At 43.3% G+C, this 27,293-nt stretch overlaps 1 long non-coding RNA gene across 1 annotated transcript in view; it reads right to left on the bottom strand.

Annotated features, from left to right (window-relative positions):
* The window catches only part of LOC144819952 (uncharacterized), a 291,616-nt gene that overhangs the window by 93,237 nt on the left and 171,086 nt on the right, over positions 1-27,293 (bottom strand). The window contains exon 4 of the long non-coding RNA XR_013607638.1: positions 16,999-17,256. This is a non-coding gene — a long non-coding RNA (uncharacterized LOC144819952). The remainder of the gene's footprint in view (positions 1-16,998; positions 17,257-27,293) is intronic.

Raw genomic sequence — 27,293 nt, 5'->3', positions numbered from 1 at the left:
GAATTATAGAGCGTGATGTTCATAGCAGCTAAATCAGCTATACAATTGCTGCTCGTAGAGTTAAGGGGATCCTCTAGATGTAAATTTAGGTCACCTAGGACTGAGAAGTATTCAGAGTTCATAAGGAGAGGGGCTGTTAAATTAGGGAACGATAGAGCCCACGAGTTCGAAGGACCGGGTGGTCGGTAAACAAGCAGGCAAGAGAAGGTGAAATTAGGGTGTAAAGAAAGTTTGAAGAGGGCAGCCTCACAATTAGGGAAGTTTAGAGGCTGAAATTTACATTGAAGAGTATTTTTAAAGATTATTGCTATGCCGCCCCCGATTTTAATTGGTCTGTCTTTCCTGACGATAGCCTAATTAGATGGTAGAGCTTTGGCGATGTCAGGGCCAGAGCTTTCATGAAGCCAGGTCTCTGTGAGGAATAGGGCGTCGGACTGTTTGTCAGTTAGAAGATCGTAGATGTCTCTTTCGTGCTTGGGTAAGGAGCGGCAATTGAGGCTGAGAAAGGTGAAATTTAAGGTGGACTGGGTAAATGTTGACGGGTTGGCCTTCGTCCCAGGCAGAGAGAGGAGGCAGGATTGTGGGGAATCCAGGAAAAATTTACATTTGGGGCAAAAACTGGAGCAAAATCTTTCCAATTGAAGCCAGGTACAGCCTTGGTTCTCATGAGGCCGAAGAGCATAGAGCTGATCAGCGGAAAAGATAATCCGTTCTGCAGAGTTATGGGCAGGGGTTGTGGCTCCTGGCCCCGGTTGGGCGCGGACGGGCGCAGACGGGCTTGCCTTAGGCGCATCCGCAGCGCCTCTGCTGCGCATGAGAAATTACATTAGTTTTAAGTAGGGTGGAATTCTAGGTCATGTGACCGTCAGAGCACACCTCCCCCGAGCCCCGCCAGCTGCTAGTGGTTCTGCGGAAGTACAACGCTCGTCACCCTCCACAACAATCAGGGTAGGAGCCCTGCGGTGGAACGAGGTGAGAGCGCCCCTTCAAAGCGGAGTAGTGAGCAGGTACAGTGTTACAACATAGAAGGTTTCTTAAGTCTTTTTAAAAGCCGGGCAGAGTGAAGATAAAAATAGAAATTTAGCACAAGGCAGCGCTAGGTTACACTGACCGTACACCATTACGATGTAACTGAGCACTATTCGGTCTCATGATCTTATAGAGGAATGGAAGTCTGTGTTCATGCCTGCACCCCATGGCAGGCACCTCAAGGTGCCTGACTCAAGGTGCAAGGATCAACAAGGGGGCACCTATGGCACCCCCTTGGCCCCCAACCGGAGGCCAAAAACAAAAGGGGGCCCTTGTAGGGACCCCAAACATGCTTTCTGACTGGGTTTCCATGTCGGAATGACCAGCTTGGAAACACTACCGCATCCATGCATTGTAATACAGAAGGTGGAAACGCCTTCCATTCAGATTATGGGACGGTCTCCAACTGACAGACAGGCTCATGGAGCCTGTCGGAAGCCAGCCTGAATGACCGTCTGGTTCCATCAGGATTAGCTGGTTGGAATAGAATTGATTATGTCGATCATTAGGCCTTCGACCTTAGGTCTGAGGCCTCGCGAGTCTGGGTTGCATAATTGAACAAAATTACCACTAAATGGCATCTTTGTTGCAATGGATATGGCAGGTGAAGTCACCCAGACCATCAGACTCATAGGAAGGCGTTTCAGCAAGAACATTTCAATCGCAGATCCCCAGGATCAAAGGGATTGTGTTGATTTTTTAAATTCTTCTAATAATCACTACTGGTTTGGTCCTCTAAACAAAGTACAAAAAATGTACACCAGTAGGTTTGACCAATAACAGTCTTCATTTAAGACTTCAAAAATAAAAGTCCACACTCAATGGATGCCATTCAGCCAGGTATGCCTGTAAGTGGCTATTTCGCCAAAATATTATTTAAAAATTATTGTGAGGCACAAAAATTGCGTAAAAAATATTGCTGTCAAAAAATATTCTGAAACAGAAAATAGTTGGAAACAATTACATTTAAAAAAATCTTTGTTAGCATTTTTTTAATATAGTTGTACGTAACATTGTTTTTTTGTTTCTCACTTGTTTTTGTGTCATAAGTTGTTAATATTCAATTGATGAGTATGTTTAATTATTTCCAGTGTGTTTTTTGGTAAAATACTTTAAGATTGTTTATTTTATGCCAAATATTTTAGGCAGCTTGCTGGGTTTGTAGGGAATAGGATGGCATGTTTTTAAAATATTAATCCTATAATTGTTTATAAATGTTATGAGTTTTCATTTCATAATTTGATACATAATTCGATATTTCATTTTTAGTTATATAATAAATACGCTTACAAATATGATAATATATTTTATTTATTAATCAGTCAATTCAGTATTTGATTGTTTTAATTATTTTTAATAAAGTGGTTATTACATCATTATATTGTGTTTAAGTTTGTCTATTTAATAATTGTATAATGTTATTAATTTTAAAATGCTGTGAATTGTAATTTTGTTCTATTATTATTTTAATTTGTTTTTGTAGTCATTAACATTTTAGGATGAGAAGATTTTAAATATATTTTGTTTTTAATTGGTATAATTTCAAAAAATTATTTGATGTACAATTTTGTATGTTATTTCAGGATTTATTTTTTTATATTTTATTTTAATAATATATTATCACAAATATATTTTTGCATGTTTATGGAAATATATATTTTATATTTGTTTAGTTTAGATATAGCTAATGTATTCCTTATTAAATTAGGATTGTAATCTGAGCTTTCCAAAGTATAATATTTTCCCTAATATTTCTTACTCTTGAGTGGAAAAAGTAAATCTGACCCCCTCAAAATCAAACACTTTACCCACAGTTGATCAATTTGGAGACACCAACACACCCACACACCCTTCACTTACAGCATGCTGTTCCCTCCTCACACCGTGATGCCTAGTCATGATGTGGGCTACAGCCCCCTCACTAAAGGAAGGAGCTCCGGGATGTTTTGAGTGGTATGATGCATACCTTACTAATGAGCACGAAGTGGCGAGGGAAAAGTAGGGCGTGCATGAAAGGTGTGTGATTTAAAACTGGCTTCAAGGTACACAATACAATGTATTCATGCATCCTTGGGTCAGAGAACCTACTTTTTTAGAAAGAGCCAGTGGCTGTAACTATGCCCATCTGACCCTCTGCTTGTTTTTCACTCTGTTACTAGGCGTCACGGTGTGAGCAGGTCCCATATGATGAAGCAAGCCACCTCTGGTGGGTGAGAGAATTCGTTCTGAAAGGGAATACCCCATATGATTGAGTGACACCATTTCTCTTTCCTCTTTTTCTAACGTTCCTCTACTTTTTTCTATTAGACCCTGGCATTCAGTCTTTGGCTACTACTAAGTTTTGGGGAGTCAAATCCTGCAGGTCTTCAAGTCTCCCCTGGCCCTCTTTGTGTGTTCTTAACATATTTATCTAAGCACGTATTTAGAAACTCTTCCTCTACTCCCCTACCCAAAAATTTAAGACAAAATAGATCTATAATAAAAATACTTTCCAAAATGTAAACAATACCAAACAAAATTAATACAATAATACTTACTCAACTTGTCAACCTGCTTCTGAAATCCAGTTCGACTTCAAACCATATACAACTCATTCAGCAATGTTGAGCAGAAGAGTTTACTGGTAATCAGGGCCAGACTGGCCATAGCGGGCACCGGACAATCCCGCGGTGCGCCGCAAGGGTGGAGGCCGGTTTTGGGCCCCTGGGGGCCGGTTTTGTTACAGGGCCGGTTTTGCATCATAGCAAAATCGGCCCTGTACCAAAATCGGCCAAAAACCGGCCCTGGCAAAGAGCTCGGCGGCACTTCCAAGCCCCCCCCCCCGAGTGCGGAGGGGGGCCGGCCAAGCACTTTGCCAGGGCCGGTTGTGGTTCCCAGTCCGGGCCTGCTGGTAATGCTCATTCTCATAAGATCAAATCAGAGACAGCAATTGAACTCCTATCCCTCTTTCATAACTGAGTATCCAAAAATAGCACTAAAAAGAATGTCTTTTAAAATGTCAATTTTAAAATCTTAACTTGCGCATAAACTATGAATAGTAACCACACATATTAGAAATAGTAAGGCAGCAAAGAAGGTTATGTATAGCGATAATTAGAAAAAGGAATTCTAACATGTTTGTTGAAATCAACAGCCCTACCACCCTCGTGCTGCTATGACTAGGTGCTATGCTAGCTTTATCTGAATAAGTAAAAATATGCCTACTTCTGAGTTACATATCTAACATCCATAACAGACCTGTTTTCAAAACAGCAAGGAACTGGTGTGTCATTTCGAAACAGCAAAGACACTATTTTCTACTGCCTCTGTACAGCTTTGGAATACAAACAGCAACCCATAAAGGCCACACTGCTTGCTGACACTCTCGGCTAAAGCAGGTACTTCAATCTGGCTTGCCTTCTCTGTGACATCAGTCAGTCAGTAAGAAAACTTTATTTGGTTAATTACATAAAGGTATACCCTGTACATAAAATTACTATTAAAACATAAACAAGATCATATTAAAAACATGGCATATGTACATCACATAAAGTAACACATTTCCTTCATACTAGATACAAAAGTCCCCCTAGGAATGAATACATCAGGTAATTCTTTCATCTGCATCAAATCCTTTCCAAGAGATTCCATGCCATACCATTAACCTTTACATGCACAGACTTATCCTACCCCAAGTGAGCAGCATACGATATTTACTCTGTACACTTGAGGAACACCTTGACTTTACTCATAAATTTCCCCATAGCACAAGCAATATCTAGGTTCGTTATTTCAACTAAAAGGCTAGCAGCTTGCATCCTATTTCTGATCCTGTATTTTTTAAATATCGGGCATAAAATCTCTTTTCGCAAATCTAAAAGCATCATACAATCTAATAAAATATGTACAATATCGCAATGAGTACCTAACGCGCAAGTACAGGTACCATTACTATTCAACATAAACATTTTGACCTCATTATTCCCATAGCAGGGGTTTATCCCCATTCACACTTTTAGTACCTCACGTCTTAGATGGTAGCTCGGCAATCTGTCTAAATACTGTTGGTTTGATTCCCAAGCCAGGGTCATATGTGACACCGAAACTTTCCACGAGAGATACTCTCTATCATGTGTGCGGGAAGTCTCATTCCCAGTGTCCTTAGTTCTTTCTTAGCTATACTTGGATGACCCAGTTGCGGGCATAGTTATAAACCCAAAAATAACAATGGAAGAGACAGGGAAATCCTGGAACACTCTCTTGATCCCCGATTTAATGCAAATAAACAAAAAAAGAGAGGTTGAAGTATCAACAAAGCCACATAGATGGAGCAGAACAACTAGTGGAACTCACACCCTATTTGGGTGGAGAAGAAAGCCCTCACACACACCAACCTAGTCAGTGTCATGCTTCATCATTGGGCCCCACCAAAGAGGCCAAGTGCCTCTTTGGTGTGCTACGACGCCAGAAGACTGCGGAGCTGGTTGTGTGAAATGGGCGTGTTGTGAGGTTAACTTAAACGTAAAAAGTGTCTAGAGGGTATCTACAAAAAATTTTTAATGAGTGATCCCTAGGACACGGATAAAAGGTTTATGTGTCTGAATTTAGTGCCATAGGTAATGGATGGTCCGGTCTGAGGGAATACTAGGTGTTTAAGCGGGCTGCGAGTGCTGAGGGCGATGTGCCAGGGACACTCCAACCCCCCTCCCGAGACCCATGGTGCAGTTAGCGCCATATTTTAAAGTGCTGATACACTCCATAAACTAGGAGTATTTTTGGAATGAGCATTTGCTCTTCCTTTTTTTCATGCACTTTATCACTTTTTATTAGTTTTTCACTTTCACGTCCCCAGGTCAGGGTGAACAATTAGAGAGTCCATACCGCCGGGGTTTATTTCTGTCCTGATGAATGCCTAGGTAAATTGAAACCACCTATAAGGCTGAAACATGTTGACTGATTTAATTCTGAATTAACCATCCATTACCTTTGGCACTAAATTCAGACACATAAACCTTTTATCCGTGTCCTAGGGATCACTCATTAAAAAAAATTTGTAGATACCTTCCAGACACTTTTTACGTTTAAGTTAACCTCACAACACGCCCATTTCACACAACCAGCTCCGCAGTCTTCTGGCGTAGCAGCACATCATAGAGGCACTCGGCCTCTTTGGTGGGGCCCAATGATGAAGATTGACACTGACTAGGTCGGTGTGTGAGGGCTTTCTTCTCCACCCAAATAGGGTGTGAGTTCCACTAGTTGTTCCGCTCCATCTATGTGGCTTTGTTGATACTTCAACCTCTCTTTTTTTGTTTATTTTTATTTTTATAGTTATAAACCCCAAACTCCATATGCTTCACTTAGTGCGGCTCTTGTTTCTTTTGCCCAGGACAGTTCACTAGCGACAACTTCACTTTTACACCTCTGGGAAATTTTTAAGCGCTCTCCAGACCCTAGGCGCTGCCAAAACCGAATTAGTGCCATGCAGGCAGTTACTGCCCAGGAGGTAGTTCCCAACTCGAGTCTCGCAGCTTGTACCATGGAGGATTTTGGCAGTGAGAACAAGCTTTTTAGGATATTTCCCTCCTCTTTATCCCAACCTTTTTTCCCACTTAAATAAAGCACTTCTGCCCCATACAGGAATTGGGGAGGAACCATTGCTAGGTAGGCCTTTATGACCGGCCTATCTGAGTTTTCTCCATAAACACTATTAAATCTTTTTGGTCCCTTCATGGAGGCAGATGCCCTCATTTTAAGAGCCTCCAGATGGGTATACCATTTAAGGTTACTCATAAACCAGATACCTAGGTATCTGTATTCGTTCACCCTCTTGAGTAATTTTGTACCCAGACACCAAGGGAACCTAGTTTTACTCCTACCGAAGCATAACATTTTGGTCTTTTCCATGTTCACTGTTAACATTTTATTTAGGATAATATTCGTTGAACATGTTTAATTTTCTCTGGAGACCTATCTGCACAGGTCCATAATCACTACATCATCCGCATATAATAGGCAGGAAACATGACTATCTCCCAATTTTGGACTAGCCCCTTTAACCTCTCTTAGTTTTGCTTGTAGGTCGGCCAAAAACAGGGAAAAAAGCAGAGGGGCAAGTACGCACCCCTGCCTCAAGCCATTTCCAATCTGGATCCTCCCAAAAAATCACCCTCCTCATCCAAGATTATCTGGGCCCAGTTTTCAGTGTGGTGTAAGGCTTGTATAATGGCCAATAGGTCTCCGTGTAGATTGTATCCTTCCGGGGTTGACCAAAGTTGCTCCCTACCGACAAGATCGAAAGCCGCGCGGAAGTCCACGAAACAGCAGAATAAATGACCCCTCTGTTCTATCGACTTCCGCGCGATGGCCCAGAGAGCAAAACAGTGGTCCACTGTCGAATGCCCTTATTTGAACCCACCCTGTTCTGAGGGTACTATCTGGTTATTTATTTTATTTTATTTATTTTTTGGCATTTATTAAGCGCGAACAATTGCCCGCAGGCGTCTCGGCGCTGTACTGTTATACCTCCTGTAAGATCTGTACTGTTATTCAGAGGTTAAATAGCCAAGTTTTCAGTTTCTTCCTGAAGGACAGTAGATTTGGACTCGTTCTTATATTTTGTGGGAGCGTGTTCCATAATCTTGGGGCGGCAGCTAAAAAACGTCTGTCTCCCCAGTTGACCAGTCTGGTTCGAGGCACTATCAGGTCATTTTGTCCTGCAGACCGTAACATTCGAGTAGGAATGTACGGAACGAGATGATCACAGAGGAACTGAGGCGCTTGATGGTGTAGTGCCTTATAGACGATACATAGCGTCTTAAACTTAATTCGGTTCCTAACAGGTAGCCAGTGAAGACTCCTCAATGATTCAGATATAGGTTTGAATTTAGGGATGTTGAGGAGAAGTCTGGCTGCTGCATTTTGGATTGTTTGCAATTTTTTGATTGTCTTAACTTGGGCATTTGCAAACAAGCCATTACAATAATCCAGCGCTGAAAGGACCATTGCGCTAACCAATGTCTTTCCCACATTGGTAGGGAGAAACGGAAGAATCTTCCTCACCAATCGTAGCTTGTAGAAGGCATTGGAGGCTGTCTGGTTGGCGTGAGCCATGAAGTTTAGGTTATCATCAAAGATGACGCCCAAATTTCTCACTTTCGTGACTGGTTCAGGTACAGCTCCGAAAGATGATGGCCACCAAGTGGGGGACCAGCTTGGGCTGAGGTGGCCAAAAGTGACCACCTCAGTTTTGTCGGAATTTAATTTCAAGCAGTTATCTGACATCCATTTACCGATGGCCAGCATACCTGTCTTGAAATTTTCCGCCACTGTTTCCCCGTCATTTCTGACAGCCAATATCAGCTGAGTATCATCTGCATATGAGGTAAGGTTCATCCCGTGCGCTTTGATGGTATTAGCGAGGTCCGACACATAGATGTTAAAAAGTGTCGGACTAAGGGAGGAACCTTGTGGTACCCCACACGGCAGTGACAGTTCAGCCGATTCATATTGGCCCAGTATGACTGCCTGGGATCTTTCTGCTAGAAAAGACGATATTAAGTCTTTTGCTAGGCCTTGCACTCCCATCCTTTCGACACGGTTGACTAAGATCTTATGCTCAACCGTGTCGAAGGCAGCCGATAAGTCTAATAGCACCAGCAAGGCAGTTCCACCTTGGTCTCTAATTAAGCGGATGTCGTCAGCTGCCTTTATAAGGGCTGTTTCCGTCCCATGATACCTACGGAACCCAAATTGTGTTTCATCAAGCAGATGGTATTGCTCGATGAATCCCGCAAGTTGAATGTTCATGGCTTTTTCCACGACCTTAGCAATAAAGGGCAGGTTAGCTATAGGCCTATAGTTTTTTAATTCTGTTTTGTCCAAGCCAGGTTTCTTCAAGAGTGGTTTAAGAAGAGTTTTTTTCAACTGGTTAGGAAAGATTCCTGTGTGGAACATGAGGTTGGTCATTTGAGTAATAACTGGGATTACGGTGTCTATTAATGACCTTAAAGTGTTTAAGGGGCAGGGATCCAAGGCTGATCCAGATTTAATTGTTTTCACGATGTCCTGGATATTGGCCTCTGTTACCTCTGTGAAGCAAGAAAGGGTATTGCTTGGAGGAGAGGTTTTTGTTTTCCTGATCCATTGATCTTCACCTTGGTTAAATACTGAGAATATATCGTTTACTTTGGTGAAGAAAAATGTTGCTAATGAATCACAGAACTCTTGCGAGCAAGGAGGATTGAGATCTGGGGCGCATCCCGCTAGATGTTTAGGTATTTCGAACAACTTTTTGTTCGAGTTTTTTGCGCTTTCGATTTGCTCTGTGTAATACTTCTTTTTGGTCTCTATTATTAGATGTTTATATTGAGTTAAGAGTTCCTTGTAGGCTATCTTATCCTGACAATCATACTTTTTCCTCCATTTTCTTTCTTTATTTCGACAGTGCTGCTTAAATTTTTTAAGCTCTTCAGTATACCAAGGGGCTGAAGGAGTGCTTCTATTTCTGGACATTCTTTTCTCCGGTACCAATTTATTGGCCGCCTGGCCTACCCATACGTGATATTGTTCAACAGCGGTATCTGGGTCATCCGCCCATTTGGGAGTGGAATTCAGTAGCGCTTCCTTAAAGGAGGGGATGTTGATATCCTTCCAGACCTTGAACAGTTCTCGCGAAGAGTTTGTAGCGGGAGTTGTGACTTTGTTAATTTGAATGGTTGCTAAAACCAAATGATGATCGGACCATGTCATAGGTAAAATATCAGACACTGATATATTTTCCAAATTAGTAAAAATACCATCTAAGGTGTGGCCTGCATTATGAGTAGGTCCTTCCACCAGCTGAGATAGACCAAAGACCTCCATTTCAGATTGCAGTGACATGGTGTCCTTGTCTTCGGCACATTCCAAGTGGAAATTAAAGTCACCTAACAGGGTTGTCGAGTTATCTGTGCCAGAAGTTTCTAAGATGGTAAGTATTTCTGTCAAGAAGTCTGCCCTGGTTTCTGGTCTTCTGTAGAGTAAAGTACCTTTAAAGTTATATGATGGAGAGAGGTAAATATCAAATTGAAGTGCCTCACATGCCTTCAAAGGTGAGGCGGTGGTGCGGATTTTAATATAGTCACGGGCAATTATTGCAACCCCACCACCTCGTTTGCCAGTTCTATCTTGTCTATAACAATTGTATCCGGATGGGACGGCTATCACTAGGTCTGGATCCGAGGCTTTGTCCAGCCAGGTCTCTGTCAGGAACATAATATCTATGTTCCTGTCAGTAAGTAAATCAGCTACCTCTTGCCTGTGTTTGGGTAGAGAGCGGACATTAATCAAGGCTAATTTAAATATTTGATTTGTTTTGTTCCCGTTTTCGCCACCTACTCTTGTATTTAGTAGAGGAGTTGACATTTGACAGTGTGTACAGTACAAATCGGTCTCCGTTAACAGGGAATCAGGGCTGTACTTTGTGCAATGTTGCACGATTTGCGGACATAGATCTATCAAAGCCGATCGTGGGTAAGAGATAGGGCTTGTGTGGTCATTTTGGCCAGGGGGAATGGCCCTAGGCCCGTGACTGGCGCAGACGGGCCCGCCTTTGGCGCGCCTTCGGCGCGCCGCCGGCGCGCCCGCTGCGCCCGCCCGCTGCGCGGACGGGATAGTCCCTTCATTTTATATCCTGCGGAGGAGGGTGGGAGGCGTCCTGCCACTGGACCGCCAACCCTTCCTCCCTCCAAGATGGCGCCCGCGTCGTGAGCCCGCAATCGGCCCCGCCGGGATAAGGGGGTAGGTAAAGCACGCCTCGGTGCAAAGTAAGTCTTGCACGCGAGGCAGCAGTTGTGACACAGTAATTTAAAAAAGTAACAGGCTAAAATATTCACAGTTTTTAAAATTAGCAAGCTGTGTCTGCGCGCTTTTTAAATCAAAGATAGAGAAGAACCCCCGGCTTTCCGCCTCAGGGGAGAGTACAACAAATACAGCGAGCCCTTTTTCTGAGCTCCTTAAGTAACCTGGAGGGCGGGAGGCGTCCTGCCACTGGACCGCCAACCCTTCCTCCCTCCAAGATGGCGCCCGCGTCGTGAGCCCGCAATCGGCCCCGCCGGGATAAGGGGGTAGGTAAAGCACGCCTCGGTGCAAAGTAAGTCTTGCACGCGAGGCAGCAGTTGTGACACAGTAATTTAAAAAAGTAACAGGCTAAAATATTCACAGTTTTTAAAATTAGCAAGCTGTGTCTGCGCGCTTTTTAAATCAAAGATAGAGAAGAACCCCCGGCTTTCCGCCTCAGGGGAGAGTACAACAAATACAGCGAGCCCTTTTTCTGAGCTCCTTAAGTAACCTGGAGGGCGGGAGGCGTCCTGCCACTGGACCGCCAACCCTTCCTCCCTCCAAGATGGCGCCCGCGTCGTGAGCCCGCAATCGGCCCCGCCGGGATAAGGGGGTAGGTAAAGCACGCCTCGGTGCAAAGTAAGTCTTGCACGCGAGGCAGCAGTTGTGACACAGTAATTTAAAAAAGTAACAGGCTAAAATATTCACAGTTTTTAAAATTAGCAAGCTGTGTCTGCGCGCTTTTTAAATCAAGGATAGAGAAGAACCCCCGGCTTTCCGCCTCAGGGGAGAGTACAACAAATACAGCGAGCCCTTTTTCTGAGCTCCTTAAGTAACCTGGAGGGCGGGAGGCGTCCTGCCACTGGACCGCCAACCCTTCCTCCCTCCAAGATGGCGCCCGCGTCGTGAGCCCGCAATCGGCCCCGCCGGGATAAGGGGGTAGGTAAAGCACGCCTCGGTGCAAAGTAAGTCTTGCACGCGAGGCAGCAGTTGTGACACAGTAATTTAAAAAAGTAACAGGCTAAAATATTCACAGTTTTTAAAATTAGCAAGCTGTGTCTGCGCGCTTTTTAAATCAAAGATAGAGAAGAACCCCCGGCTTTCCGCCTCAGGGGAGAGTACAACAAATACCTCTGCCCAGTCCTTTATCAGGCCTAGGATTACTTTGGAGAATACCTTTTCCCCAATGTTAAGGAGATCTATTAGGCGGTAATTTTTTGGGGAGTTTACATCGCCTTTTTTGTGTATCGGTCTAACAATAGCCCCTTTCCAACTTTCTGACATAATACCTGTCTTTAATATCCCCTGAAACATATTTGAAAAAAACTCAGCCCACCAGTCTCGGTTAGTTTTTATAATAATTGCTGGTAGGTTGTCTGGGCCGGCAGCTCGAGATAAATTTAGACCAGGTATTACGTTCCTAATATAACCTGGGGAGAAATGTGCTAGTATATCTTCCCTGACTTCTGGCCAGCATGTCGATATTATTTCCCCTTTGCCCGGCCATTTACCATATATTTCTTCAAGGTAGGCTGCCCACTTTTCCTCTGGGACGTAGCACTGCAGGGATCCCACAACTTCCCCCGTGCATTCCTTAATCAGTTTCCAGAATCCTTTAACATTTTTTTCTTCAATAGCCTCGAGTGAGTTCACCCAACATTTTTCCTTAACGGACCTTTTTTTCTCTCTAATAGTTGCCTTATATTTTAACCTTAATTTATTTAGTTCTAGTGACAATATATCATTATAATTACGCCTAAGGCCTCTTTCATGTTTCCTAATAGCGGCCTTTACATTCCGACATTCATCATCAAACCAAGGTTTGTTGATTGAAGATGCACTAGTTTTACTTTTTAGCCCATGATTTCCCCGTCTGATTTTTATCCTGAGGCATTCCACAAGTTGTCTTATTATATCCTCATACCAGGGTAAAGCATCCCCTGGCAGGGGGTTTTCAAGCCCAACTAATAATTGGAGAGCTCTCAGTTTCTTTAAATATTCTTCACTAATCCGGGTTGTAAGCCGCTTTGGGTATTCAACATCTATTTGTACCACCCTCTGTCTTTGCGGGTCCCTGTTTACCTGTAATTCCATCAGCAGTAGGAGATGGTCGCTACCCTCTACCCCAAGTATTTCAAAGTGTTTTATTAAATGGAAGCACCATGCTTGAATAAATACATAATCTATGGGGCACAATTGCTGCCCTCTTTTAAAGGTACGTTTGGCGGGCCGATCCGTTTCTTTCCTTCCGTTAACACAGATCAGGCCCATAGCACCCAACAGCTGCCCGGGCTTTACGTCTTGGGTAGAGATATCGATATAGGAAAAGTTCTACATTATAGGCTCTTAGCACATCACTCTGCCATGAGTCAATTTTTTGGGGCTTTGGTCTATGGTTGAAGTCGCCCAATATTAAAAGCACATCTTTAGGGTATATATCATATAATCCCTCCAGATCCTACTTTAAGCAATCCAACTCCACTTTGTACTCCTTTATTTTCCCTTTCTGTATGTACACATTTATGATGCATAAACCTCCACCGCCTGCGTTGTTATTAGATATCAATACTCTACTGCCTAGTGCCCAGTTACATTTAAGTTGAAGATATTGTATATCTTTCGCTATCCTTGTTGACACTAGAGTCATCTGGCCGCCTGATGGCCTACCTACTTGATTCTTTTTTGCAGGCCTTACATGATGAGCAAAGCCTTCAGTAATCGGGGTTTCGTCGCACAGCCAAGTCTCCTGCAAACATACAATATCGGTCTTCCAAAGGATATTTTTAAACCCTTCCTCTAACGCTATTCTTTTATATCCGTTTACATTCCAGGACAAGATGGATAGGCTGTGCGACGACTCAGTTTCCTAATCATTACTGCTCAAGTACCCCTCTTCCTCAAAGCCCATAAATGCCAATTCTCTGTATCTATTTCCCACCAAAACATCATCATCCTCCCAATCTAAGTTTTTGGGAATTATTGTGATTTCGAGGGCTTCCTTAGTACCCCGTCCTGATGTAATCATTCTTATTTGCCGTTCTCCCAAACCCGCATAGTTCCTGAGGAATGTTTTCCCTTGATTCACCATCATCACCTCCTTTCTCTTCAATATTCTAATCCCTTCCCTTAGCATCTCAGCCTCTGCTTTTTCCATAGCAAACTTTATTAAAGCTGAGTGAAGGAAGACCTTTGTTACTTCATCCCCGCTGGTGTTAATCAGGAACCCTACTTCTTTGAGATCTTCTATGCTAACATATTTTAAACTGGGGCATTTTTCAAATGAAGCGAGGAGCTGGGACCGATTTAGGGGCTTTAATTTCTTTGCCCTTTCCCCCCCCTTTTCCTGACCTAAGGGTTCTACAAATAGCCAGGTGTCCACCATCCTAATTTGCTGTGAGGATTGGGATCTTTCATCAGCCCTTCCTTTCTTATTTACATCTTCTCTACCTCTAGTCCTACAGCTAATGTCAGGTGATTGATTGCTATACCCTACACATATGGGCGTCTACATCCCGCCTTTTAGTTCTACATCCTCCTTTCCTCTGGGGTAATTCCTCCAAGGGGCCTTGGTATTCTTTACCATACTTTCCCTGATTCCTTTTTAGATTGGCCCTCAGAACTATGGGCTCTTTCTCTTGTATCTGTAAAAGATAACTTTTTTGTTTCTAGCCGCACTACCTTATCTCGTGTCCTTGGATCTGGAGATGCCCCCTTCCCAACCTCCTGTTGCTTTGCCGAGTGATGATTACATGGGGCCTTTTTGCCCTTTTGCCACCTCAGGGTATTATACACCTCCTTTCCCCATATCTCTTTATAATCATAGGACAGCGGGAGATATATACTGTTGGTTCCTCTTCTTTGGGTCTGTTCACCCTTACCACTTCCTTCTCCCTTACCACTTCATCCTCCTTTACCACTTTGTCCTCCCCTACCACTTCGTCCTCCCCATCCTCTTCAATATCCTCCTGAGTTTCCACTGCTCTTACTAGAGCTGAGTCTGCTCCCCTACTATATTCTTAAATTGATTACTTTGTGTTTTTTAAATGTCATTGTTTAACACTGAAACCTCTAGAATACCCTGTAAGGTTTTCTGGAGCATTAGCATAACCTCGAGCATAGATAGACTAGATGAACCCGTCACCTCCAAACTACGCGCGGCAATGCCTGATAAATCAGTATGAGCAGCCTAGAGGTTTTCCACTCTAGTGTTCACACGTGGGCTGGAATCCCTCTGGGCAGAGTCACCCCACACGAGATATTACTCTGACTTTCTCTTCCTTCTACCTCCACCTCTACTTCTATTTCCTGAATAATTAACTACTGAAATAACCGTGGGGAAGATGACAAGCGAGGTTCCAGTGTGATTTCAGCAATGTCAAAATCAGTCTGGTCTAGAGATTCCACACTTGTAGCTGCCTGGTCCTAAATGATTAGCGGCGACTCTACCACATTTGGCTCCTTTTCTGGCATCTCCTTCACTTTAAAGTGTTTGCCTAGGAAGTCCTTGATAGATTTTGAGACTGCCGATCCGCCTTTTGCGCCTGCTTTCTTTGAAGACTCCAACAGCTTCTTTGGGATTAAGCCTGAGGGAGGGGTAGACCCTCTCGCTGATGTTTTCCTAACGGCGGGTGTTGCCATATCCCTGTTTATCTTTTCCACACCTCTCGATGTTTCAGTCAAGTCCTCCACTCCAGGGCTCTTATTCCCTGTTTTCTTGGGGTTTTTGGGGCCTTACGTGGCTAGTTTTTTCCTAAGGCCATCTCTTTTAATCCCCTTCACTACTTCCTTCCGGGGTGCAATGGCTTTTAGGTTTTTTTTCCTACTTAGCTTTCTTTTGGATTCCTGATACTTCCGGTGCACAGTCGCCCCTTGTTCCTAGTGCCCTCAAAGTAACTCCCCTTAATGTTTCTTAAATAGGGGAAAATTTCACTTACCTCTGTTCTGTGGGCCCGAGCTCTCACCTCCACCACTGCTCAGCAATATTCTCAAGGTACTGCCTCTGGCCTGAGTATACAGCCACACAGAGGTTCACCCCTTTAATCCTGCCGCAGGATTGGATATCCTCGTTGTCTTTCAGGCTTCTGTTGCCCCTCGCGTTTAAATCTTTAATCAGCCTCCTGTATTTATTTATTTTCCTGCATAAGCTCCTCTGGCCCTTCTCCATCGTTTGGACCTTTAGGAGCTCCTTCCCTGTACCACGTCAGCTGCAGGCAGGCGTAATAATTCTAGGTGCGCCTACCACCAGCCTCATGGTTGCAGCTCGCAGTGGGTTTAAGGGTGCGCCTACCACCAGATTCACTGGATGCTGCTATGAGGCCCGCGGTTCGTGGTTCGCGCTGGTTAAATTACCGGTCCAGGTTCTTTCCAGTCTTCGCGTTTCCTTGCTTCTCTCCCGTTCTCCCGTCTCCCAGGAGCAGCTACCTAATGCGGCGTTGCAGCGTCGTAGAAACCGGAAGTCCATACGCCAAGAAGGAGAGCAGTGGGAGGTTCCTGGAGAGCACGTATCCAGCGCATATCCACACAGAATAGGGTCAGCCTCAATTCTATACACAAAATCTCTGTGATTTCCATAGCAAAGCTCCTTTCTAACTTATAGTCCGATACCTGGCATCTTATAGGATCGGATCAAGAGATTTTTTGAAAAAGCCTTATCATTGTTATATTTTCATTTTATGTAATGAAAACAAAGATGAAGCTCAAAATACCACTCTGCCATAGCAGAAGGACAAACGTAATGGAAGTTATGCACCTGCCTGAATACCACTTTTGTCTAATGGATTTTAGTTATTTCAAACACATTTAGGAAACCAGTGCCAATGATGCGAGCATTTCTATACATATCTAAACGTCATCATTTATATGACAGAAATAGAAGAGTTTAAACTATTGAAATAGAAGAGTTTAAATTATAGAAATAGAAAAGCATATACGCATAAAATAAAGGAAATTGAAGAGTCTGTATTCAGTGTTTATGACAAATACAATATTTTGCAGGCAATATTTAGGCACCATACCCAATGATTCAATTTTATTTCACTAACCCTTTGCACACAGATCCTATCAACATTCAGACGAATCTGTCAAAAGAGACTAATGCACAAAAATGTTTCTATGAGAAGGTGTGATTTACCTCTGTTGTATGGAGCTCGTTATGTGTCACAAGCCACTCACCTGAAACCCCAGGCATTTCCGACTGGGTGAAAAATGGACCTAACTCCCTTTGAGACTTAACTGTGGTAGCAATGGTAACAAAAGCTCAATGCACCAAGAGAGGTCCCGAAGGAAAGAGGGGTTGCAGGGAGAAAGAGAGAAGAAACCACCCATGTTTCAGCACATCTCCTCGTCTTGGTTAGTGATTGGGACGACAGGATTCACGATACGCAGCACAGAGTATCAGCATCAGGACCCAAACATGCCAGTAAGGTGGATCTGTAAGAAACAGGCATAATTAGTGTACCACGCAACTTAACTTTGTACAAATGTTGCTTGTCACGTAGTAGATTAACATACCAAATAAGGGATTCTGGAAATGCACAAATTACGTAACAATGATGCACTGACAGAGCATTATAGCAGGATCAGTAATACAGTCTCAAATCGTCGCTGCAATAATGCTTTGACAAGTGGTATAACATGTAGTGATACAGTCTCAAATCTTCTCTGTGATATTACACTAGGCACATCCGTAGACCAAAAATATTTCAACCTGCTGGGATTGGTTCAACAGTATCAAGCCAATCTTGTTCACAGTTTTGGAGAATACTTTCCAAGCACAGTTGTCTTGCATAGATCTCAATAGGCGCCTAGCAATGATGGGGACAAGCAGGGCAAATAGCGCACAAATTGAAATAAAAGTGTAGCTGTGCTTTGTAGAAGAAGCAAAGCAATACCCCTGACGCAAAATGCAGAGGCTTGGAATACTTGTTTGACCTTTGTATTTGTTTCTTTATCCAGGGCACTCAGAAGTCATGGTGTGCGTTGGCCAAAGTGCAAGGGCACACTTTGCCAGACAAGCAGTGGCGGCTCCTCCGCTAAGGCAGAGGAGCCTCGCCCCACTGGCAGGAAGCAGCAAAACAAAGGAAAAAAATAAAATGATAATAATGTATTTTTATTATAATTTTACTTTGTCCTACTGCTGTGGCAGCGTGAGTGAGGGGGCAGGTGGGGCTTGCAGAGAAGGGAAGGAGCGGTAGAACACTACTTGGTGGGCAATGACTGTTTGGTTGGCACTCTTGGGCTGCCCAAAACAGTCATGCGCACGTTCCCTGTTCTCCATGCAGGTTGCATTACAGCCTGCATGGAGAACATGCCCAACCCTCCATCCCCTGGCTGAGTGCCATGTCTCGGCGCACGGACTATTGCAGCATTGTGATTGGCTGCGAGGAGAGTGGGAGCCCAGGTGCTTCCTGTTTCTCACAAGAAGCCAGGAAGAGGACGGGGCTGCACACAGCAGAGGTGGCGGCGGCCAGTCGGCCGGCAGGCTGGGAGGTAGGTGATTATTTTTTTTACCCGATTTCCCACTAACCCTGCCCCTTTGCCCCCACACACTCCACTGCTGCTACTAGGCAGCAGCCACGACTGGAGACAAGACGCCAGGCTGTGCTAAGGAAGGGTTGTCATTAATCCTGCTGACTCCGGAAGACGCGTTGCTGATGGAGGTCACAGGAGGTGGAAGTTGTGTTGCCAAAGGACTAAGCGAGGAGACAGGACCGGAGAGGCAGGTAAGTCGCTAAGATGAGGCCAGGCAGTGAGTGAGGGTCGATGCCGTTTAAAGAGCCCCGCTCTCTGAGACACGTGGATGTTATGGCCAGCTGTCCACCTTTGAATTCCATTGTGTAAAATTATGCCGCACTTGTTTCCAGTGATCGTTTTTTTGTAATTTCATGGCTGTTGGGCATACACGTGTATCCCACGTGGCTTCAATGATGTAAAGAATCTTCTTTATGGCTTTTCGGTACCTGCCACTTTCCACCAGGGAAAACACCATTCGTAATGAAAAATATATCCTCCCACTTACCGCCAGGAGTACAACTAAATTATTCTACATCTATAACACATACATAATCACAGTAAGGATTTGGATTGCCATACACCAAGGAGTGCGGCAATGATATCACATAGGGATATAGGCCAAGATGTATAATCAGTACATATCATTATACAGGAGTAGAACGTAAATGTGTTGTGATACGCAGAAGCAGGGTCATGACATTATTTTTTGATATTTGTGAACATGTGCGTATTCTGCATCCACAACATGCTTAGTCACTCTTTTTGCCCAATGTATATGTCTGCTGCCCCAATACCACTATTTACGTTATCTGTCCTACTTTCTTATAATTTGAGAGACAATGATAGCCCTATAGAGCCCTGCCAATCATTTTCTTGCTAAAGGCTGATTCAGTTGGTAAAATGTGCCTGTAATAAGAATAAAAACATACTAATCGGATGTAATAACTTATTACAAAGAACTAGTGATGCCGCAGTGCCAGCCTGCAGATCACCCCATTGCTGGGCCAACCTACTTGTAAGATGCTTGTGTTGCTTCACTAAAGATTTCAATCCTCCACAGACAAATATTTTTTGCTATTGCACAAGTACAGTATAAATTCAAATGAATGAGCAGAAAAGGTTTAAGGGTCCTTTAGAAATGCATCCAAGATAGTGACAAAAACATTACAGTGCACATAACAACATATCAGGTATTAGTAGTGTGTTTGAAACTGATTATGACCTCGTGGTAAGTGAAATGATGTAGCCAATTTAATTTTGCATTCTTTTTCCTATACTGTTAACCATCACACATGGGTAATTAGCAACATCTAAGAGGGTAAATTAGCATGACACTCTGGGTTTCAATATTTTATATGTGGGAATATGTATTCCAGTGCAATCAGGAGTCTGAATTGTGTTTATAAGCTGCGCCGTGAAAACCTCATATAAACATATTTCCTTATTCACATTTGACTTTACAGAAAGGGTGAAACTGTCTCTGAGAGAAGCAAAACATGAAATATTCTGTTTACAGAACTCCTATTCTGCATGTTGGGCATCAATCAGAGCATAACACTCAGAATAGGAGTTTTGTGAACTGATTATTGCATGAGAATACTGCTCATCATAATTACTGCATCCTTAGGCATATGTATTTACCGGGTGCATCATTAGCTCCCAAAATGTCACAGGACACAGAATGAGTCCCCATGGGTCCCATTACAAGTGGACATTATTTGGGCATGTAATATTGCCCTCTGAAAATAACAATAACACACATTGCAGTATGCACCAGCTTCAGGACTGCATTACCACATAAAAAATATATTCATACTACATATTTCCCCCATTCCAAACTGTGAAAAATGAACTTTTGTGTTTTGCTCCTGCACACATACTGGAAGGTTTTACTTGGACTAATTTTGTGGGCGGGAAAAATGCCAGATTTTCATGCTACTTATAGTCTCCAATTGGGTGCTAATTCATTTTTACTACTTATTCCGGATTACAGATCCTCTTGAGATAAAGGCATACTTTGGTTGGTTATTTTATACTTGAGGTTCACCCTTTACAACACCTGTTGCGATCCCTGATCTCAGAGGTGCCAAAATCAGGTCAAATGAACAGGGTATCGCAAAGGATCTTGATTGAGACCTTCATTGGCATTTCAGATAAATAAAACAATGTTTCTAAGTGTAGTTTGTGTGCATACTTGTGGGCGAGAATGTGTTTGTGTGAGAGTTACACCATACACATGTATGATCTTGTGTTTCTGTATTTGCAAGAATGTGTGAGTAGGGGTGTGTGACGGTCAGTGACTGGAAGTGAGTGTGAAAGAGTGAGATTGGGTGTCAGTGAGTATAAGTAAGAATGAATGAGAATGAGTAGAGAGAGTAAAACTGCTCGAAGTTCCTAGGACAGGGAAACAATGCTTTAAATAATAAAAATTCCTAGGCAACTGAACACCTATCTGAAATCAGGTCTCACACACGGGTTGAAAGACAGAAACTCAGTGTACTGACAAAACAAAGTTAAAAATATGTCATTTTATTTAGTTCATACATGTACATATCTTGATTTTAAAACGGACTTTAAAACATCAGTTACCTAACCAAACACAATTTGATCATAGATAAAAATCAATTGTTACATGAATCTTCAAAAAACAGCGGACAACAGATAATAAAATAATACTAGGGTCACTGAATCTAAGTAGATAAGGAGAGTAAAACTGACCACAAGTGAATGGGTTGGGGTGAGTGAGAATGAATCAGTGATCATGAGTGTGAGGGAGTGTTAGAGTGTTAGTGAGAATGTGGGTGAGTATATAAGAGAAAAGGAGTGCAAATGCCAAATTAACCTGTGCTCTAGCCACGGGTAGCTTGTCGGAGAGCAATCAGACTTAACTCAGAGGCAATGTGTACAGTATTTGTGCAACTCTTCAAACAGAAAAACTGTGAAAACCCCACACAAAGCCTTCCCACACCAGGTTAAAAGGATAACATTTCATGTATTAAATAAACATGACAAACATTCAATCATTACAACCGGACATATATATTTTAAAGAGTAAACTGTAAAATAGTGCCTAAAATCAGAAAGCGCCAAACACGACTATCTGGTCACACTGGCTGTGGTCCAAGTCTGAAGTTCAGGGTGTCCATGATGGTGCACAGAACATATATATATCCCCAGAATAGTCCAGCTGAAGGTTTACCTTCTCAGGGTTTGTGCCAAGCATCCTGTTTGCAATGCAAATGGTCGCAGGGAGCGGGGAGAGTGTCACTGGTGGTTGTCGGCATGGCCAAAAGAGCAGACTGCAGATTACAGATAGGTGGGCTGCAGCTTTGTGGAGATGCTCATCTGCGGGTATTCAAACCTTGCTGTTTGAAGAGACAGGCAGTCGTTGGCTTGAGCTGAACTTCATGGTTCAGTGGTGTACAGGCCTATTCACAGTCACAAAGAGCTGCTTGATTTAAAGAGCCTGTGAGCCAGGTCCAGGACCTGAGAGGCACCAGCTGGGGTCAGGAACTTCCTGCAACTGGGTCAAGGACCTGTTGGGGTCCTTTTTATGTCCCTGAGGCTCAGATCAGGAGGCCAGCAGACTAGCCCTTTGAGTCCATCCGGGGTCCTCCATTCAAAATAAAATTGCAGATCGAGTTCTTCCCCATGCAAGCGGCAGCAGGTCAGCACTGCATGGCAGCAGTTCCTTTAGAGCAGCAGTCCAGCAGAGTGGCATTCTTTGTAGCAGCAAAGAAGTCCTTCTTCCTGGCAGAGTATCCACAGATTTAGAAGTATACTGAAGAGTTGGTGTCTGAAGGCCTTCTGTTATACATAGTTGTGCCTTTGAAATGGGGAGAAGCTTCTAGAGGCATGCCTTTGAAGTGCACAGATGCCCTGCCCTCCTGGCCCTAAATCCAAACTAACCCCAGAGGGTATGCATCCCTTTGTGTGGAGACAGGACACAGCCTATTTAAGTGTATGTGCGGCTGTGCCCAGCTCCTTCCTCCTATCCTGCCAGTGATGGCCCATTCACTCACACCTAAGCTCCCCCTCTGTGTGACTGTCTAGGAGGAATACACAAAGTCCAACTGTCACCCACACCCAGTTAGACAGGTTGCAGGCCAAATGGCTGAGGCAAGAAAAAGCCACCTTTCTGAAAGTGCATTTTCAGAACTGTGATTAAAATCCAACTTCATAATAAGTTAGGATTTTATATTAGAGACAACAAACAAACTGGTCTTCTCTTCCCAATTATAAATGATACATAAAATGCAGCAAGGCAACTTCACAGTTATCCAATAGGAGAGATAGGCCTTGCAGTATTGAAAAACTAAATGAAGATTTATTCACTTCCATGACATGACAAAGAAAAGTATATGCCAATTTTATTTAATTACCCTGCACGTGGGGTTGTCAAGGGCCTACCCTAGGGGTGACCTATTTATTTAGAGTTTTATATAGCACGAACAAGACCCTTTTGGGTAACAGAGCACTTTACAAGAATAATAAAGGAAGGTATGCTACGATATGGTAGGCAGTTTATAAAAAATATAGTATAAGGTATGAGGATAATATGTACATAGGTAGCAGGGAGAAAATAGATAAGAACACACAGTTACTCATTAGTGCTGGCATGAGCAAAGTCCTATCAGTGTCAAAGCAGTGTGTAGATGGCTGTGAAATGCAGGGTAGCAGCAGGCAGGAAAGAGTATGGCCTCAGTGTGAGAGGAATTTGTTGGATAGTAGGATTTCTACTTCCTTCCTGAAGATGGAGTGGAATGAGTTGCATCTGATCTTGAGAGCGAGAGAGTTCCAGATTTTGAGGGCGATTCCGAAGAAGGAACGATTGTAGGTTTTCTTCTTGTTGAATTTTTGTGACTTAAGTAGTAGGGAGTTTATGCTTCCGGAAGATCTGTTTCATCCCAATAGGGTCAGTTTTTAAGTCAAGTAAGAGGGGGTCTTGTGGTGCAGAGCTTTCTGGGTCATGCAAGCAATTTTGAGATGAAACCTACCTTCATAGGTTAGCTATTTCAGATATTGAAGGTCAGGGTGATATGATCACGTTTTTATACGGTGATGACTCTCACTGCAGCATTAAAGGTACCCTTCAGTGGGGGAAATGTGATTTTCGGGAAGCCCACAAGTGTAGCACTACCATAAATCAACTTTCGATAACACAAGCACTTGAACCACTGTTTTGCAGTCTGTCAAGGAGAAGAAAGGTTTTAGTGTACTTAGTGCATGAAAATGATGGTTCGCTTCTCGCTGGCACATCACAGAAGCACATCAGTGACTGCACTAATGTGCTTTTGCATGGAGAGGTCATTCTCCAAGATTATAACTAGGGATTTAGCAGAGACAATGATGTGTGAGGTACAGGTCAAGGCAGTGATATGAGGGAGCCAGTCTTTGATACTAGGAGCAATGGCGGGCTGTGAGATCAATAAGACTTCTGTTTTGAGGGCATTGAGTTTGAGGTGGTAACGCGTCAACCAATTCTGCGTTTTTGTCAAGTTGTAATTGAGTATATTGACGTCATCGGCAAAGGACATTTTCATGTTGCATTGAGTGTCATCCGTATACATGTGATAGGAGATGTGGGAGAGTTTAGTGGGCTCCATGTATAGGTTAAACAACTTCAGGGAAAAGGGAAGTAGAAACTTGGGATTCGCCAATCGACACTGGCACCACTCTGAAAGATCGTGGTTGTTTTGGATGCACTGACAGATGTATTGAAGGAAGGAGGAGAACCACTTTAGAACTGCACCAGAGAGAGCCATCCTTTGTTCTAATAGGTTTAAAACGGCATCATGACCGTGTCAAACACCACTGATAAGTCAAGTAGGATTAGTAGGCAAGATTCAACTGATCCAGGGAATGTAGTGCATCATCAACAATGTGGACCTGCACTGTTTCTGTGCAGTGATCCAGTCAGAAGCCAGATTGACATTGATGGAGGAGTTAGAATTGCTTGATTTGATTACGGAGCTGTAAGTGCACACATTTTTCTAAGAGTTTGGCTAAAGTTGGGATGTTGGAGATAGGGCGATAGTTTTTGGGGTCAGACGGGCTGGAGTTGTTTTGTTTTAGGATAGAAATAATTCATGCATTAAAAAGGAAGGTTTGGGCCCGGCAAAAGGTTTATTTTGCTAAGTCGAAATAGCAGTTTAAACTACACACACAGGCTCTGCAATAGGAGGCCGGGGACGTGTTTAAAGGGCTACTTAACTGAGGGCACATTCATTGCTGCTGACCCACTAGCAGCATTTAATTTACAGGCCCTGGACACATGTATTGACTCTTCACTAGGGACTTACAAGTAAATTGAATATACCAATTGGATAGTAGCCAAAGTTAACATATTTTAGGGTAAGAGCACAAACACTTTAGCACTAGTAAAGCAGTGGTAAAGTACGCAGACTCCTACGACCAGCAAAAACAAAATAAGCAAAAACAGGGGTTCTGAAGGCAAAAGGTTATTAGGAAACCATGCCAAGGATGCCATGTCTAACACATGCCATCTGACCCTACTAACAAATAATTTTTTACAAATTAGGAGCGAGTTCTACAAAGGATACGGCATCATTCTCTTTCATCCTCACTTCAAAGCAATGCAATTTTCATGGGATACAGAGGAAGATAAAAGCAATTAGTGTTGCACTGCTGTTGCTGTAACTCGTGTTATTGCAGTTCCACATTGTTCATTCTCCAGCATCTGTCTTGGTCTCATATTTAAATTATCGTTATTACCAAGCTCCTACTTACATCCTGTGATGTGTTTTTATGAACTATGAGCCGTTGTTCTCATTTTGAGTTTCTGTACAGTGTATGAACTTTGATAAATCCTTTTTAATTTAATAGACCCTTTTTCACTCTAACAACCGAGCATGGAAGTTATGATCTCATATAGAAAACTGTGCTCGAGAATAGTTACAGTTAGTGAAAAATCAGTAGCAATGAACAATATTTATTAATGTTGCCGGGAGGTATTTTTTCTAAGCTTTGTTGGATTAAAATGAACACTGGAAAGCAATTGAAACGCATGATAACTCGTTTCGTAGGAATATCAAAACTGCAAGAAGACAGCGCTAGCTTTTTCCTCGCAGACCTTTCCTTACTTTTTCTTCTCCCCCCTTAACGCTCTTTTTTCGTTACTTTTGTACTTCATTCAATGCATGAATGAAAACAGAAAGCGTACGCTTTGAACATTAAGGACGCCATTATTTAACCACAAGATTTAGGTAGCTGTAATACTGAGGCCGGAAATAATGATTCTGGTCAGTATCTCCAGACCAAATATCAACATTGCGAGTTTTTGCTCCCCGGAATGGGGAATAACCATACAGAGGCTGGAACACCGGTCCTTTTCTGCCTGTTTATCTTTGATTCCGGAGACAGATCCGCTCAGAACTACCCCTTCTCTGAACAGGCGGTACTTTTGAGCGCAGGGCTGTGTGGGTAGTGGTGGAAGGTGTAGGTCAAGTTGGGTCATGATGACAGAGGACTTTCTGGGGCAACAGGTGGGAACAAGCTATGCTCTCACTGAGGTGTTGCAAAGATCCCGATGGGGACTGACTGTGCCTCGACAGCTATCCTATTTAGAAGCTTTAGCGATGTGAATTCAAACCTGGTAAAAGTCGGCCCACTGTTCTCTCTATGGGTTATCGCATGTGAAGGAACACCAGAAAGCTCGTGTTCTTTCATAGGTGTTCCCCCTGATATACTGCTGCACCATACTCGTACTGGGTGTCTTGGACTGCAGACACAGCCGACTATGCATCCATTGTAAACAAACATATAGTTTCAATAAAATGGAGATTCTATGGGCACGTGGATAAACACGCCTTGCAGGCACCGGCATCCATTTTACGATGGCGGTGTGATGCCTTTCCATGGCGGAGATTCCGCCATGGAAAGACATGCGGTGTTTCCTTTGGGGGCCCGTTGCGGGCCCCCCAGGAGAGTGGGGGGTTGGGGGCTGTACTTGGAGGGTACCCATGGTACCCCCTAACATTGGCATGCACAAAGTGCCAGGCACCGCGCGGTACGTGTCACGTTGTGCATGCCAATGCACAACATGCATTTATTGCATTGTGGAGGATGCTGCTTACACAATGTAATATATGCGAGATGCCACCGCCACCGTGGCGGTGGCATACTAATTGCAAGTTCGGGACCGCCACATCAATGGCAGCAGGTCCCAGCACCACTAGGGTGGCGGGCAGATTGAAGTCCACCAGCCATCCTAATAGACCCCATAATTTGTACAATGGATGTCTTCAGTTTAACTTAGAAAAGTACAAAACTTCCCATTAAATGAAAATGTTGATTTTCGTATAATTATTTGAAAAACAAAATAACATATTTCCTACATTGTGCATTTGTTTGATGAATGCTTGTTTCTGTATTTTCGCGTCTTGTTTTCAGTTTCAAGATTAAACTGTTAAAGCCGGGGTCCATGGCTTCTAGTTATGACTCAGAGGGTGTCCGATAGTGATTCAGGGCTCCATAGAAATCAAAAGGTTAAGAACTACTGCCCTAGAAGACTGACTCATCCCAGGCAAAGCCCCAAGGATTATTGCTATGACTTCAGAGATAAATTCAGATAAATGAATGACAAGTCATTGGACACATAATTTCTCTATGAACTGGATGAAACAACGGATCTTCGCACCTACTTCCCTGAACATGGGTAATGCCTGTGTTGAGAATGAAAAGCATGGAACTAAATAATGATAATGGATTCAACGAAGATTTGTGACTGGGGGTGAGTTTCAGCGCCCCGACCATCATCTCCTTGTGCTTGCTTTGTTTGCCCTAAGTTGGCAGGGTATGCCACTGGATTCAAGCTATGCTGACTGACAAAGGGTATTACCCAGAAACTGCTTGTTTACGGTTCAGCGAAGACCTGACTTTGCAGTTCGGCCAGGACTGTTCCCATGAGGCACAGGGTCAGACTGATTTGCATA

Source organism: Lissotriton helveticus, chromosome 2_1 (assembly GCF_964261635.1).
Source record: "Lissotriton helveticus chromosome 2_1, aLisHel1.1, whole genome shotgun sequence".
Taxonomy (NCBI): Eukaryota; Metazoa; Chordata; class Amphibia; order Caudata; family Salamandridae; genus Lissotriton; species Lissotriton helveticus.
Note: the sequence above shows the minus strand (reverse complement) of the source record. Positions and strands in the feature narration are given on the sequence as shown.